The 13,697-nt window shown below is 36.7% G+C and overlaps 1 protein-coding gene across 1 annotated transcript in view; it reads right to left on the reverse strand.

Moving 5' to 3' along the window:
- Window positions 1-13,697, reverse strand: part of LOC109420211 (uncharacterized) — a 282,042-nt gene that overhangs the window by 170,235 nt on the left and 98,110 nt on the right. The window contains exon 2 of the mRNA XM_062853818.1: window positions 12,572-13,052. The gene's annotated coding sequence lies outside the window, so the exon portion shown is untranslated. The remainder of the gene's footprint in view (window positions 1-12,571; window positions 13,053-13,697) is intronic.

The following is a 13,697-nucleotide window of genomic DNA, read 5'->3' on the forward strand; positions in this document are numbered from 1 at the left end:
GAAAAATATTTCGTCAAAATCAATGATGACAATCTCCATTTGATGAGTGCGCTCCATGCTTATAGCTTTATAGTAACATATTACATTTTCATTATATGAAACTTGATGTACAATTTCTTAATAATCCAGTCATACTAGTTAATTGTATTCAATTCCAGACCAATATCTTACCAAAATATCAACTTCTTTGGTGGATAAGTTGCTGGCCTCTTGGGGTTCATTCAAATATTACGTAACGCAAAATTTGCCAATTTTAGACCCCCTCCCTCCCCCACGTAACAAATTTTGTATGGGAAATTTTGAAATTTTGTGTTACGTGATACGTGTGTTACGTAATATTTGATTTGAACGAACCCTTGATAGATATCATCCCTTGCATACTACACTTCAATCTCGTTTTACGGCCATCGTTGGCTGAGCAACAAAAAGTTCTACCGCTAAGACAATGAGCACACTAAACATGTTTCTATTTTTTTGTAAACTTCTATTGATTAAGGAGATGTTTCAAAAAATGTAAAAGTGTTTAGTTTGCTTATTGTTTTGGCGGTAGAATTTTTTGTAGCTCACCCAATGTTGGACGTAAAAAACACAATATACTAAAACACTGACACTTACATCAGCACACTCAATTACACTGACACAATCCGAATCTTGTCGCATCACTCGCTCATAGTGAATCCGAAATCAATCCATTTCAAATATCCAACTCCTTGATCTATATGAGGGCGTCGGTGAGTCACTGCCCTTTCGTAAAGCAGGGGGCATGTCATCCCATCCTTTGCTATCCTCGGAACGGAGAAGATGGGCGTGGCCGGTAATGGCAGTTTTTGTGTCTTTTCTACTTCAACCTCCGATTTGATACCTGTTTATTTCCAAATAGTCTTCCATTAGTAATTGGAATAAGAGTTTTAAAATTTTTAACGTGACAAGTTTTTAACAGATTGCAATTTGCAATCTACGAATTATTCCGTTACCACGCAATGCAAAAAATGAAAAAAAAACTGGCAAACTGCTTATATTACAGAATGCGCCAATTTGAATGCCAAATCTTAATTAATTGAAAGGATCAAAATATAGATTCAAAGCTTTCGATTGTAATTTATTATATGAAGAACTATCGTTATCGTTAAAATCCATAAAAAAACATTTAAAAAATATAAATTAATAAAAAAAAAATAGTCTGGCTAAACCGGTAACAAATAACGGCTTGAAATAAGAGTTGAAGAATTTTGCCATGGAATCGATTCTATACTCCTACGTGACATCACCACCGCCGGTTCGCATCCGAATTGTGCACGGTTTTGTTTGTTTTTATGACCCACTTTCGGTGACCGCCAGCACCGCTTACTACCTAGTACTATCGCCGTCGTCGATTCGTCTGTTTGACTTTGACTGCTGCATGTGGCTGCACCAGACCAGACCAGCCCGGCTGTTCCGAGGCGTACAGTGTCTACAGGAGATTCGTCGATGGTGGCTGTCGGTCTCTAGATCACCGCCGTTTCACACGGTTTTCCATTTCGAAGTCGTTCCGCTCCGGAATTGGATCGTTCGCAATTGCAGTTTAGTAGAGCACCGATCCACTTCGATTGATGGTGACGGTGACCTTCTCCGGACAAGTTGGAAAGTCGATGATTTTCAATGTGTCATAAAGCAACTTGTACAGACAAGGACATCGTCAACTACTGGAAAATTGCTTCATCAACAGATTATTACAAAGTACAAATACAAAACGTACAAAATAATCGCAACATCTGTACAGCTACACTCTGTTTATATTGTCGCAGACACAAAAGATCGCGCTTCGAATTCGAATGAGGTCGATCAGAGCATAACCGTAAACAGAGAACTCTATGTAGCATGCTGCTAGATACTTATAACGTGCGCGCGGTGGGTAACATAAACAAGCGATCATCGTCGTCGTGCCGAGTGGCCGCGTTTTACGTGCGGAAACGATCGTTTAGTGTTGTTACAAGTGCGTAAACATGTCATGCTACCAGTTGCTACTCCGATGTCATAAAGGCAGCTGCATGGGAAGCCCATTCAGTGGTCCATAAATAACGTTTGGAATTTCTTGTGCAAACGTTTTAGTGCGAATTTGAAGCACTATTTGCGAGACATATGTTTTGCATTAACTTTGTGCTTATAAACTCTTACAGGTTGGCAGAACTACGCGCAAAATTTGTGGCATTTACATATTTTACAAAGATATATCTATACATTTGACTCTCGAATGATCGCGCTAGGATCGCTGGATTTTGAACAAAAGGTTTAAACAATCTTGACTTTTGTACTCAGCATTAGCGTGATGCTGACAGTGGTGGCCAACTGACTGACGGATGGTTACAAATTATTTTCTGTATTCCTTTATGAATTTCTTCGGGGATTTCTGCAAGGATACATCCCGGAGTTCCATCAATGAGCGTTGGATTTTTTTTTGTAATGTCGATTTTTTTTACAATTTATTTACCAATTTCACCAAGTGATCCTTCAGAAATTATTTCTAAGGTTGACTTACCGTATTCTTAAAAAAAACTTTGAAGAATAATTTGTCTTCAAGAATCTTGCAAGGATGTCATTCAGTAAGCACTTCTTCAAGCGTTCTTACGAGGATGTTTTCAAAAGCACTTCAGAGTACTTCAAAAGATTCTTTCAAAGTCATCATCGGATATTTCTCGGAAGATTTGTTGCGGAAGTCCACCAAGGATTCTATCAATAATATCTCTGAGGATTCATCTGAAAGGTCATCTATAGAATTCTTGAGAAATTAAAAAAAAATCTACTAAGAAATTCTTCTATGATTTTTGTGGAACCAGATATTCTTCCAAGAAATTTCATCGGATTTTCCACCAAAGGAAGAGAAGTCCTACTAGAATTTTTCAAACATTCCTCCATGGTTTCTTTCAGGAAATCCTCCAAATATTCCTTTGATGTTTATTCCACAGAAGTTAAGTATTTCTCCATTGGTTCTTCAAGTATGTCTCAATTATTCCCTCAGAAATTTCAAGAATTTATCCTGACATTATCTCAAGCAGTCATCACAACATGCCCTAAGTAATCTTACAATCTCAAATTCATCCTATTCGAAATCAAATTAATTACCAATTAATTACGTGATTTTTGTTACTATTCGTGCTCACTTCTAACAAAAATTCAAGAATAAGAAACAAAACAAAAAGCGCTTCTAGCTACTTTATCGGCACTGCAGTCTTGAGGAATCAAAACGACTGTTTTGGATTTGTCCCGACGTTTCGAATCTGTGTCGAGTCTTATTCAAAGGGAAAATTCCGACTATTCCCCTTTGAAGAAGACTCGAAACAGAGTCGAAAAGTCAAGGCAAATCTAAAACAGTCGTTTTGATTCCCCAAGGCTGCAGCGCCGATAAAGTAGCTAGATCACTTATATCAGTCGAACTCTCTTAAGTATGCTTAAATAATCAAAGAACAGATACCCTATCTTATCAAAACAAACATTTTTTTTTCGAAGTTTTTCCAAGGATTCCTCCTAAAACTGTTTTGCCACTTTATTCAGAAAGAGCTTAGAAACATCATTGTGATTAATGCAAGGCTAAAATTTCATAGCGGACATCCATCGGGGATTCTTCAGAAATCGCTTCAAGAACGGTAATTTTTCCATGGATTTTTTAAATATTTCTCAAAAAGGTCTCTTGAAAATTATCAAAAGATTTTTTCAGAATTTCTTCAAGGATCTTGTTAGAAACTCCTGCAAAGGCTTCATCAATCGGATAAAGCTTTCCTTGTTAATTATTTCCTTTTAATCCTTTTAATTATTTCCCCAAGGATTCTGTCGAGGGATTTTTCCAAGGATAGCTTTAGGAATTTTTTTTAACTGTATTAACGAGATTTTTAGTCCTTGGCTAGTTCATCTCGGGACCCACGCTTTACTTCCCTTCCGAAGGAAAAACCCACATTTTTTTTTTGTGAGTTTGTCGGGAGTGGGATTCGATCCCAGGTCCTCGGCGTTATAGTCAAGTCCTGAGGATTCTTTGAGTGTTTTTGCTAGAAATGCTTAAGAAATTCTTCCAAACCATTCAAAGCTTCAGGAACTCCTCCTTTAGAAATTCAAATAAAAAATATAAGAATTCTTTCAACAGTTCTAAATTTCTCCAAATTTGGAATTCTTCCAGGGTTTTATACAAAATTCTAAAGGAATACCTTCAAAGAGGCCTTTAGAAATTCCTCCCAAACATTCGTCAAAATTTTTTCCAAAGATTTCTTTACTAGTTCATCCAATACATTCTCCTGCGATTTCTCCAATGATTCGTTTAGAATTTATGCAAGTATTCTCTTAGAATTTCATAAATTAATTTCATTCGTTCATTCTTACTTACTTAACTGATTTTTCTACACTGATGTAATTTACATAATTACTTCTGCAAGATTTTTTCAAAGATTCTTACACAAATTCCTGCAAGAAGTTCTATAGGAATTCCTCTTGAGATTTTTTTTATTTTTAATTATCTGTATTAACGAGATTTTCAGCCCTCGGCTAGTTGATCTCGGAACCCACACTTTACTTCCCTTCCGAAGGAAGAACCCACATTTTGTGAGTTTGTCGCGAGTGGGATTCGATCCCAGGTACTCGGCGTTATAGTCAAGTCCTGAGGATTCTTTGAGTGTTTTTGCTAGAAATGCTTATGAAATTTCTCCAAACCATTCAAAGCTTCAGGAACTCCTCCTTTAGAAATTCAAATAAAAAATATAAGAATTCTTGCATCAGTTCTAAATTTCTCCAAATTTCTTTAAACATTTTTAGTAATTGCTTTGTGATTTTTTAGGGAAATTGTTTGTGAAATTCTCTGTTAATCACCTTATTTTAAATTCCTTAGGTAATTCTTTTGAGATTTTTTTCGGCTGTTCCGTTGTAAATCCTTGGATTTTCATAAAATTTGCAAGAATGTATCTCAAAGAACTTCAAAGCAGGGATGCCATATATACAGATGTACAGGGGATAGACAAAATGATCGGGACAGGCAAAATTTTCACTTTACGAAAAATGTCCAACTAGCTGTAACTTTCGAAAAGTGCATCAAATATTCTCAAATTTTTATTGTTAGTTAATCAACTAGTTGTGTATCAGTGGTCAAAACTTGGAAAAGATTGGGCTATAAAGATTCTAGAAAAAGGTATTATTATTCGATAGTCAACTTTGAGCTGTTATATCTCCGGATTCAATGAACCGAATGCAATGAAATTTTGACCATTTATGACTTATTTAACGAGCTATGAAAAACTTTTGGCTTAACTTAAAATTTTGAAAATAGAAGATAATTATATCGGTTGACTATCGGATAATTATTCTGACGTGGAGCGGACCTGGTGTGCTGATTAGAATACTTGACTATCACGCCGAGGGCCTGGGATCGAATCCCACTCCCGACAAACTCGCTAACTGTGAGTTCTTCCTTCGGAAGGGAAGTAAGGCGTGGGTCTCGAGATGAATACTTTTTATAATTACAATGTCAGCCGGAATCCTCAAAATATCGCAAAAATTTCAAAGTTTATTGCGCGAATCTGATGCCCCTCCGTGCCGGAATTTGTAAGAAACCTATAATGACAGATTGAAAATCTTTTTAACATATACTCTTTTTTAATGTCAAACTTGTTTCGAAATTACAATTCATTGGAAAAGGGAGAACTAGCAAAATTATTTCTCCACCGGCCAAAAGTCATTACTTTTTGTTCCGCGGGCCGCATGAAATGTCCTCGCGGGCCGGATGTGGACTGCCGGTGAAACTTGCAACGGAATGGCTGAAATCCCACAGAAGTTACCTGATAAATTTCCAATGGCAATGGCCCAAGGAATTTCGAAAAGTATTGCTGTAGATATTTTAAAAAATAATGAACCTAATCAATTTCGAATCTTATTGCCGAGAAATTCTCACAAGAGTTTCCGAATCAAATTCCAAAAGAATTGCCGAAATTGTTCTCAAAAAAAATGTCCAAGAAAATACCAAAAATAATATTATTGGTGTTTTCAGATCAAATCCAAAAAAAAAATGCTAAAAGGATTTCCAAAAAAAAAAATTGCCAAAAAAAAGAAATTTCCAGAAGAGTGTTGAAGTTATTCCCAAAGTGATAACCAGAGGATTTTGCAAACGAGTTGTTAAAAAATAAATAAAAAAAAACAGCGAACTGTTTCTGACGATTTTTTTAAAGAAATTTCCAAAAAATGAAAATTTTAAGAAGCTCGTAAAGCCATTGCTGAAGCACTGCCGAGAATTGGTTAAAGAAGCTTCCAAAGGAATTGCCTAACAATTTCTCAGAAGAATTGCCGCAGAAATTTTCAATGAGACTTCTAACGGAGATCCTAAAAAATTGAACGACGCTTTGCAGGAGTAGTGAACTCAATTATCGACACAATAGCTGAGACAGTTTCCAAAAGAATTGCCAATGGTATTTACATAAAATAATCCAGAATGAATTCAGAAAAATAAAATTTCTTAAGGAATTCTCGAAGGTATTTCCGAAGGAAATTTTCATAGTTATTGATGAAGGGATTTCCAACTATTTTTGAAGATATTCCGTAACGAATTGCTGCACGGATTTCCAATGTAGTTACTGAAAACGAATTAAAACAAATTTACGATGAAATACTTCAGAAATTCTTATAAAAAATGTAAAAATTCACAGAATTTTTTCCAAGAAATTTTTCTGGGATTATTTTATTGAATCCTTTCGGTATTCTTTCAATGCTTCCATCAGGAATTTTTCTATTCATACCGTTAAATATATCTTTAGCAATAACACCCGTTCCGTCCGGATTCACTTCACGAAACTTGTAAAAATGTGTCTTACGATTTCATCAAGCATTTGTTCCAAGTGAGGAACTCCAAGAACTCTTTCTTGGATATTTTTTACGATTTATCTAGGAATTACTTCAAGGTCTTCTTTACAAATTCCTCCAAGTTTTCTTCCGAAAATTGCTACAGCGATTGCTTCGGGAACTCCTGCAAGCGTTTCTGAAGGAATTTCTTCAGCTATATGTATTCACAAGAATTCCATAAAACGTTTCTTAAAGGTTTCCACGAACAATTCCTTTGGGACCACCGCACATAATCACTGTAGAAATTTTCCAAAGGAATCTTTTAGGAATTCCTTCGAGTTTTTTTTAGAAATATCTTTAAGAATACCTTTTGCAATGCCTCAAACGGGTTTCCTTGTAGTCCTTCAAAGGATTCCTTACGTTTACGAATTTGTTCAATCATTTCTTTAGTTATATCTGCAAGGATTTCTTCAGAAATTTCCCCAATAATTGCTGTAGGAAATCGTCCAAAGATTCCTTAGGCGATTTTTTCAAGTTCTCTTTCATAATTCGTTCAACAATCCATTAACTAATTCTAGATTTAATGTGTTTCTCCAAGGGTTTTTTTTTCAAGCTATGTTACAATCATGCGTTCAAGGATTTCTCAAAGTTTTCCTTCAGATGAACACATTCATCACCAAAGGATTCCTGCCAGAAATTTCTTCAGGGAGTCCTACAGAAACTGTCCCAAGGCCTCCTGCATAAATTCCTCCACGGAAATATATAGCAATTCCTTTGAAGATTATTTTTTAATTGTTCCAATGAATTTGAGAGGAATTCTTTGGACTTTCCGCCATTGATTTCTTTGAGAAATAATCTACGTATTCCATCATTAGTTTTTCCATAAATCCCTTTGCTTTTAAAATTTCTTCAGGAATCCTTTGCGTATAACCTCAAAATACTCCTTTGTACTTCTAGTACTTTTTCATAGTACTGTAGTAATCCTTCAAGAATGTCATCAAAAATATCTCCAAAATCAACCCAATGATTCTTTCCGAACACATCTTGGAATTAATCTTCATTCTTCCAAAATTTCTTCAGAAATTCCTCCAAAAAATCATGCATGTATTTCTACAAGGATTCCTTCGAGAATTCCTCCAATTCATGAAATATATTTTCCATGAGGAACATCTGCCAAATTTCCTCTTGAAGAAAACTCTAAAGGAATCTTTGGAGAAGTTCCTTAAGGTTCATCTGAAGGATTCCTTGAAGGACTTCATGACATAATCCTAGAAGGACTTCATGAAGAAATTCGAAGAAGTTAATAAAAGGACTTCAAATTTGCCATCTGTGTGCCCATTCCAAAACTCATGATAATCACGAAGGAGCCCCTACTATCTATGAGCAGGTCTGCAAGTATTGAACATAAACTTTCGCTATTTAACCCTTTGAAGCCGGAATTTTTCCTAGCGTTATGATAAAGTTTATTCTACGTTTCACTGTGGTTTTGGTGGTCAAAAGCATAAAAACGGTAGAATATTATGCAGAATATTTTTTCTGGATATCCTAGGTTATCCAAACTATTTTTGACTTTAGATCCTTAAGTCTACGAGTGTGACGGTAACTTCCTTCATTATTTAGAGCTACGATTTGAAATCTATCATGTCCAGTAAGTCATCTGAAAGGTTAATAGACAGTATCAGATCAGTCGGGATATCCTAGGTCATCCAAACTGTTCTTGAATTTAGATCCTAAAAGCTGCGGGTGTAACGGTAACTTCTTTCATTATACAAAGCTACTATTTGTGATCTATCATGTCCAGTTGGTCTTCTGAAAGGTTAATAGACAATATCAGATTAGTCGGGATACCCTAGGTCATCCAAACTGTTCTTGAGTTTAGATCCTGAAGTCTACGGGTGTGACGGTGACTTATTTCATTATACAAAGCTACGCTTTGTAATCTATCATGTCCAGTAAGTATTCTTAAGAATTAATAGACTATATCAGATCAGTCGGGATATCCTAGGTCATTCAAACTGTTCTTGAGTTTAATCCCTAAAGTCTACGAATGTAACGGTAACTTCTTTCATTACACTATGCTTCGATTTGTAATATATCATGTCCAGTAAGTATTCTGAAAGTTCAATAGAGAGTATCAGATCAGTCGGGATATCCTAGGTCATCCAAACTGTTCTTGAGTTTAGATCCTAAAGTTTGCGGGTGTAACGTTAACTTCTTTCATTAAAAGCTACGATTTGTAATCTATCATGTCCAGTTAGTCTTCTGAAAGTTACAGTGGTTGTTTTTATCATCTAAGTTTCATAACAGTATACTGAGGATACTGTTCGTATGTTTTTCATAGTTTACATCTTATGAATCAGTTATTTTTATTTTTTTTCATCATTTCATAGTTCTCGTACGCTTTTCATACATTGAAAAGCAAAATCCATGAGATTTGTCGTATGAAAAATCTCATAAGAAGCATCGTATGAAAATCATAAGATATGTTATGAAACACAATTGCTAAAAAACAACATAAACTTTTATTGGCTTCTAACCACTTCAACTTCCGAAGCGTCGATGAACGTATGAGTAGAGCACGCACTCGCCAACCTTGACGTTGCTGGTTCGATTCCAGGTTGCTATTTTTTTTTAAATTTGTGCAAAATAATATTATTTCATAAAAATATGTATGATTGTCATAAGAAATAGTTTCAGTTTTTATACGTTATAGGTATGATTTTCATACGTGAGTGTTATGAAATTTATACAGTAGCAGTATGACAATAATAGTTGGAGCTTTGAATCCAAAATCATAGTTCGTAACTATGGTTTTCGCAAGAAATTCTTGTGGCAAAAAATCATAGTTGATTCGTATGATTTTCTGAGTTGCAGTATCCTCAGCGTAGGGAAGTTCATATTATCCCAAAAATATATAACAATGCTTATTGTTCCTTTAACTGCTTTGGTAAGCACAGTGGATTATGTAATACTACTTAAGGATGTGGAAAAAGCTATTATCACAATTGTAGACCTGAAGCTATAGTCTCAAAAGTAGTGTTGTTGATCTGGAATATCTCAAAACTATCTTGAAATGACTCATGATTTTCCGGGGGGAGTGAGAATAACTACTATTACCATCAAGAGAAAAACTTCAGGATAGTTTGGACGACCCTCAATGTCCCTCAATAATATATAGTAGACGTCAGGTCGATCCAGTCATCGAGATTGATTATGAAACGTTATTCAGTATGTCAGATATAGGGAATCGTGCCACTTGGGCGGTAGCTTCTATATTTCGTCTGTTTTCCACTATAACTTAGTCAAATTTGAACCAATTGGCACAACTTTTGGAATGTGGTGAGATAGGTATAGCATCTACCCGTGTACAACATCTCAAGTCAATTGGTTCAAAATTGACTGAGTTATAGTAGAAAACAGACGAATATAGAAGCCCAAGTGGCGCGATACCCTAGCTGATGTTACAAGTGTAGACCTGAAGTTCTGAACTCAAAAATAGTTTGGCTGACCTGGAACATTCTCATAGTGTCTCTTAATGGCATTTGAGTTTTCAAGAACTTCACAGATCTTAGCAGTTTATACTATGCTATTATTTATGGTGAAAATACATAAAGTTTAGAGAAGAACTAGCCAAGGCCTGAAAGTCTCTTTAATAAAGACAAATCAATCAAATCAACATAAAGTTTTTCTTGTAGATTTGAAGGATTTCATTATAGAGCAGTTTGGACGAACCTGAAAGTCCCAAAGATTCATAATAAAAATATAGACTTCAGATTGGTCCAGTAACCACGGAAAAATATGTAACATTACTCAGTATAGCAGATATAGCTGTTGTTACGAGTGTAGACCTGAAATTCTGAACTCCAAGGTAGTTTGGCTGACCTGGATTATCCCTGTAGTGTCTCTAAATGACATTTGCGATTTCAAGAGCTTCGCGGATCCAAGCAGATTATGCAATGCTATTGTTTATGGTAATAATACATTGAGTTATTCTTGTAGATTTGAAGGACATCATTATAGGACAGTTTGGACGACCCTGAATGTCCCAAAGGTTTATAATAAGCTAGTAGACTTCAGATTGCTCCAGTAACTATGGTTGGTTATGCAGCGCTACTCAGTAACAGATACCACACTGTAACGAGTGTAAACCTGAAGTCCTGAACTCCAAGGTAGTTTGGCTGACCTAGAATAGCCCTGTAGTGTCTCTAAATGACATTTGAGATTTCAAGAGCTTCGCGGATCCCAGCAGATTATGAAATGCTATTATTTATGGTAATAATACATTGAGTTATTCTTGTAGATTTGAAGGACATCATTATAAAACAGTTTGTTCGACCCTGAATGTCCCAAAGGTTTATAATAAAAAGTAAACTTCAAATTGCTCCAGTAACTATGGTTGATTATGCAGCGCTATTCAGTATAACAGATACTACACTGTAACGAGTGTAGACCTGAAGTCCTGAACTCCAATGTAGTTTGGCTGACCTAGAATAGCCCTGTAGTATCTCTAAATGACATTTGAGATTTCAAGATCTTCGCGGAACGAAGCAGATTATGAAATACTATTATTTATGGTGAAAACACATAAAGTTATTCTTGTAGATTTGAAGGACTTCATTATAGAACAGTTTGGATGACTCTGAATATCCCAAAGATTTGTAATAAGCTAGTAGACTTCAGATTGCTCCAATAGCTACGGTTGATTATGTAACGTTTCTCCGTGAAACATATATGGCTAATGTTACAAATATAGACCTGAAGTTCTTAACTTTAAGGTAGTTTGGCTGACCTGGAATATCCCTATAGTGTATCAAAATGACATTGTAGATGTCAAGAGCTGTACGGATACCAGTATGTTATGCTATGCTATTATTTGTGGCGAAAATACATAAAATTATTCTGGTAGATTTGAGGGACTTCACTATAGGACATTTTGGAACACTTAGATCCTCCCAGAATATAAAACACCTTTTGATATTCTTGACGAAGGCTAAATGAATACATATAAACGTAACCCACATCCAAGTTCAGCTTTTAGAACAACTGATATGTCATTATTTCGTTTTTTTTTAAATTTCTTGGTGTTCTTGATGTTCTAGGTTATTAATGAAGTCCCAAATACAAATATTCCCATTTTTCCCTAATAGAGAACTCAATTTGCAACAACTTTGCTGAAAACAGTATTCTGTTTAATCGAATGGGTAAATTTATACAGCCGTTTCTATGTTGGGGTCATATATGACCCCTCCGGCTCCAAAGGGTTAGAACTTTATTCAAACTAGTGTTGGAAACCTTCTCTGATTTGGAGGCCTCCTGGATTCTGGGGCCCGGTGCGGACCACACCCTCCGCACCTCCTTGCTACGCCACTGTGGAAGTATTTCATGGGCGAGCGAATGTACCATCAGTTTTCCCCTATGTTCCACATAACCCAGTATTTTGACGTCGCAGTTAGCTCAATGGCATAGATATAAACCACTGAACCAGAGGTAACATGCTGAACCGAATAGTAGTAACAGACATTTACGCAATCTGGGAAACCCATAGTAAAGAGAACGTAATCGATTCCCTGACAGTAATTGCTATGTACTTAGCTGCAAAAACCCCTGCGCCAACACCCTTCTAAACACGAACCATTATTGCTCCATCAAAACCTGAAGATGCATTTCGATTTGACTCCAGACGTTTAGAATTCTTTGCACAACAGACAGATAGGCAGGCAGCCGCGTTACATAAGAATAAGTATCAAGCAATTGGATGTTGTGGTTTATTCTACATAAGCAGACTCACCTTTTTTTCTTCCACTGGAAACCCACGAAGCCATAAATCCACTCGAAGGGAAATGTCACGCCATCTATCTGTGTATTCCCTGGCGCACGTTGACACCGGCATGCATCACAGAACACTACACGGTCTTCAAAAAGGGAGGGGGAGAGGGCGCGAATGATTTCTTCTCGATGGCAGGAGGTCCCTGTGGGGGCAATATTTGCACAATTTTTTTTTTCTCTCTTCACTCTGCACTTCACTTTTATCCCTTTACATGGGCTTGCTATTTGCCCGACAGAATCACCACGGCGATCGACGTCTACGACAACAGCGACGACGACGACGATGGAGAAGACGGCATGCCGGTTGGTAGCCAAACATTATTACCATACTATTATTGCAAGTGCCCGGGCTGCAGGCTTGATGACGTCGTCTTCATCACCCGGCCCAGCAACCACCACCCAGTCAATCAATGCGCTGCTGGCTGGCTGTACGCGAGGTTTGTCTGGAAATAAACGAAATGAAGCAAATGGTGGTCGGTTAGAGCGGGAGTCGTTGGCGCAGGAATTGATTTTCGCCATAAGTCTAACTGGGACCTATGGTTGGGGTTTGCTGTACTGTGTTTCGTAATGATATGACCTCTACATGGATTTTGGCGTTGTTTAGTTTAGTTCAGACTGGCATAATATCATACATCTCTGTTGCTACCAAATATTCCGGTTTTGCTAATCTTAAGATGCAACCAGATTCGAAACCGTGCGAATGAAAATCACAAAGAGAGTGTCTCAGATGAGATGATGATAAAATATAAAGTGAAACATTAACATGGAACGCGCTCACCAATTTTGTTCGCACATGCAACAGCGCCGTCCCGTTTCCACCACTTTATTGCATTGACTGCTTTATCGACCGTGCGAAACGGATACTGTTCCGGAGAACAAGAAGCTCTGGGCCGTTTCTTTCAGCAGCTCGCAACTCGATTAGGTTGGTGCGAAAACAGCTTTTAGCTGGAAATATATTTGTTGTATTCACAATTCTACCATGTCTTATAATACTCACAATTTTCGGTTTCGAGCGTTTTAGTTCTTCGCTTTTGCCTCAACGTTCTGTCCTTTGTGTAGTTGGTGTGTTTGTCACAATCTGTGTTATA

The sequence above is a fragment of the Aedes albopictus genome, chromosome 2 (genome assembly GCF_035046485.1).
Source record: "Aedes albopictus strain Foshan chromosome 2, AalbF5, whole genome shotgun sequence".
Taxonomy (NCBI): Eukaryota; Metazoa; Arthropoda; class Insecta; order Diptera; family Culicidae; genus Aedes; species Aedes albopictus.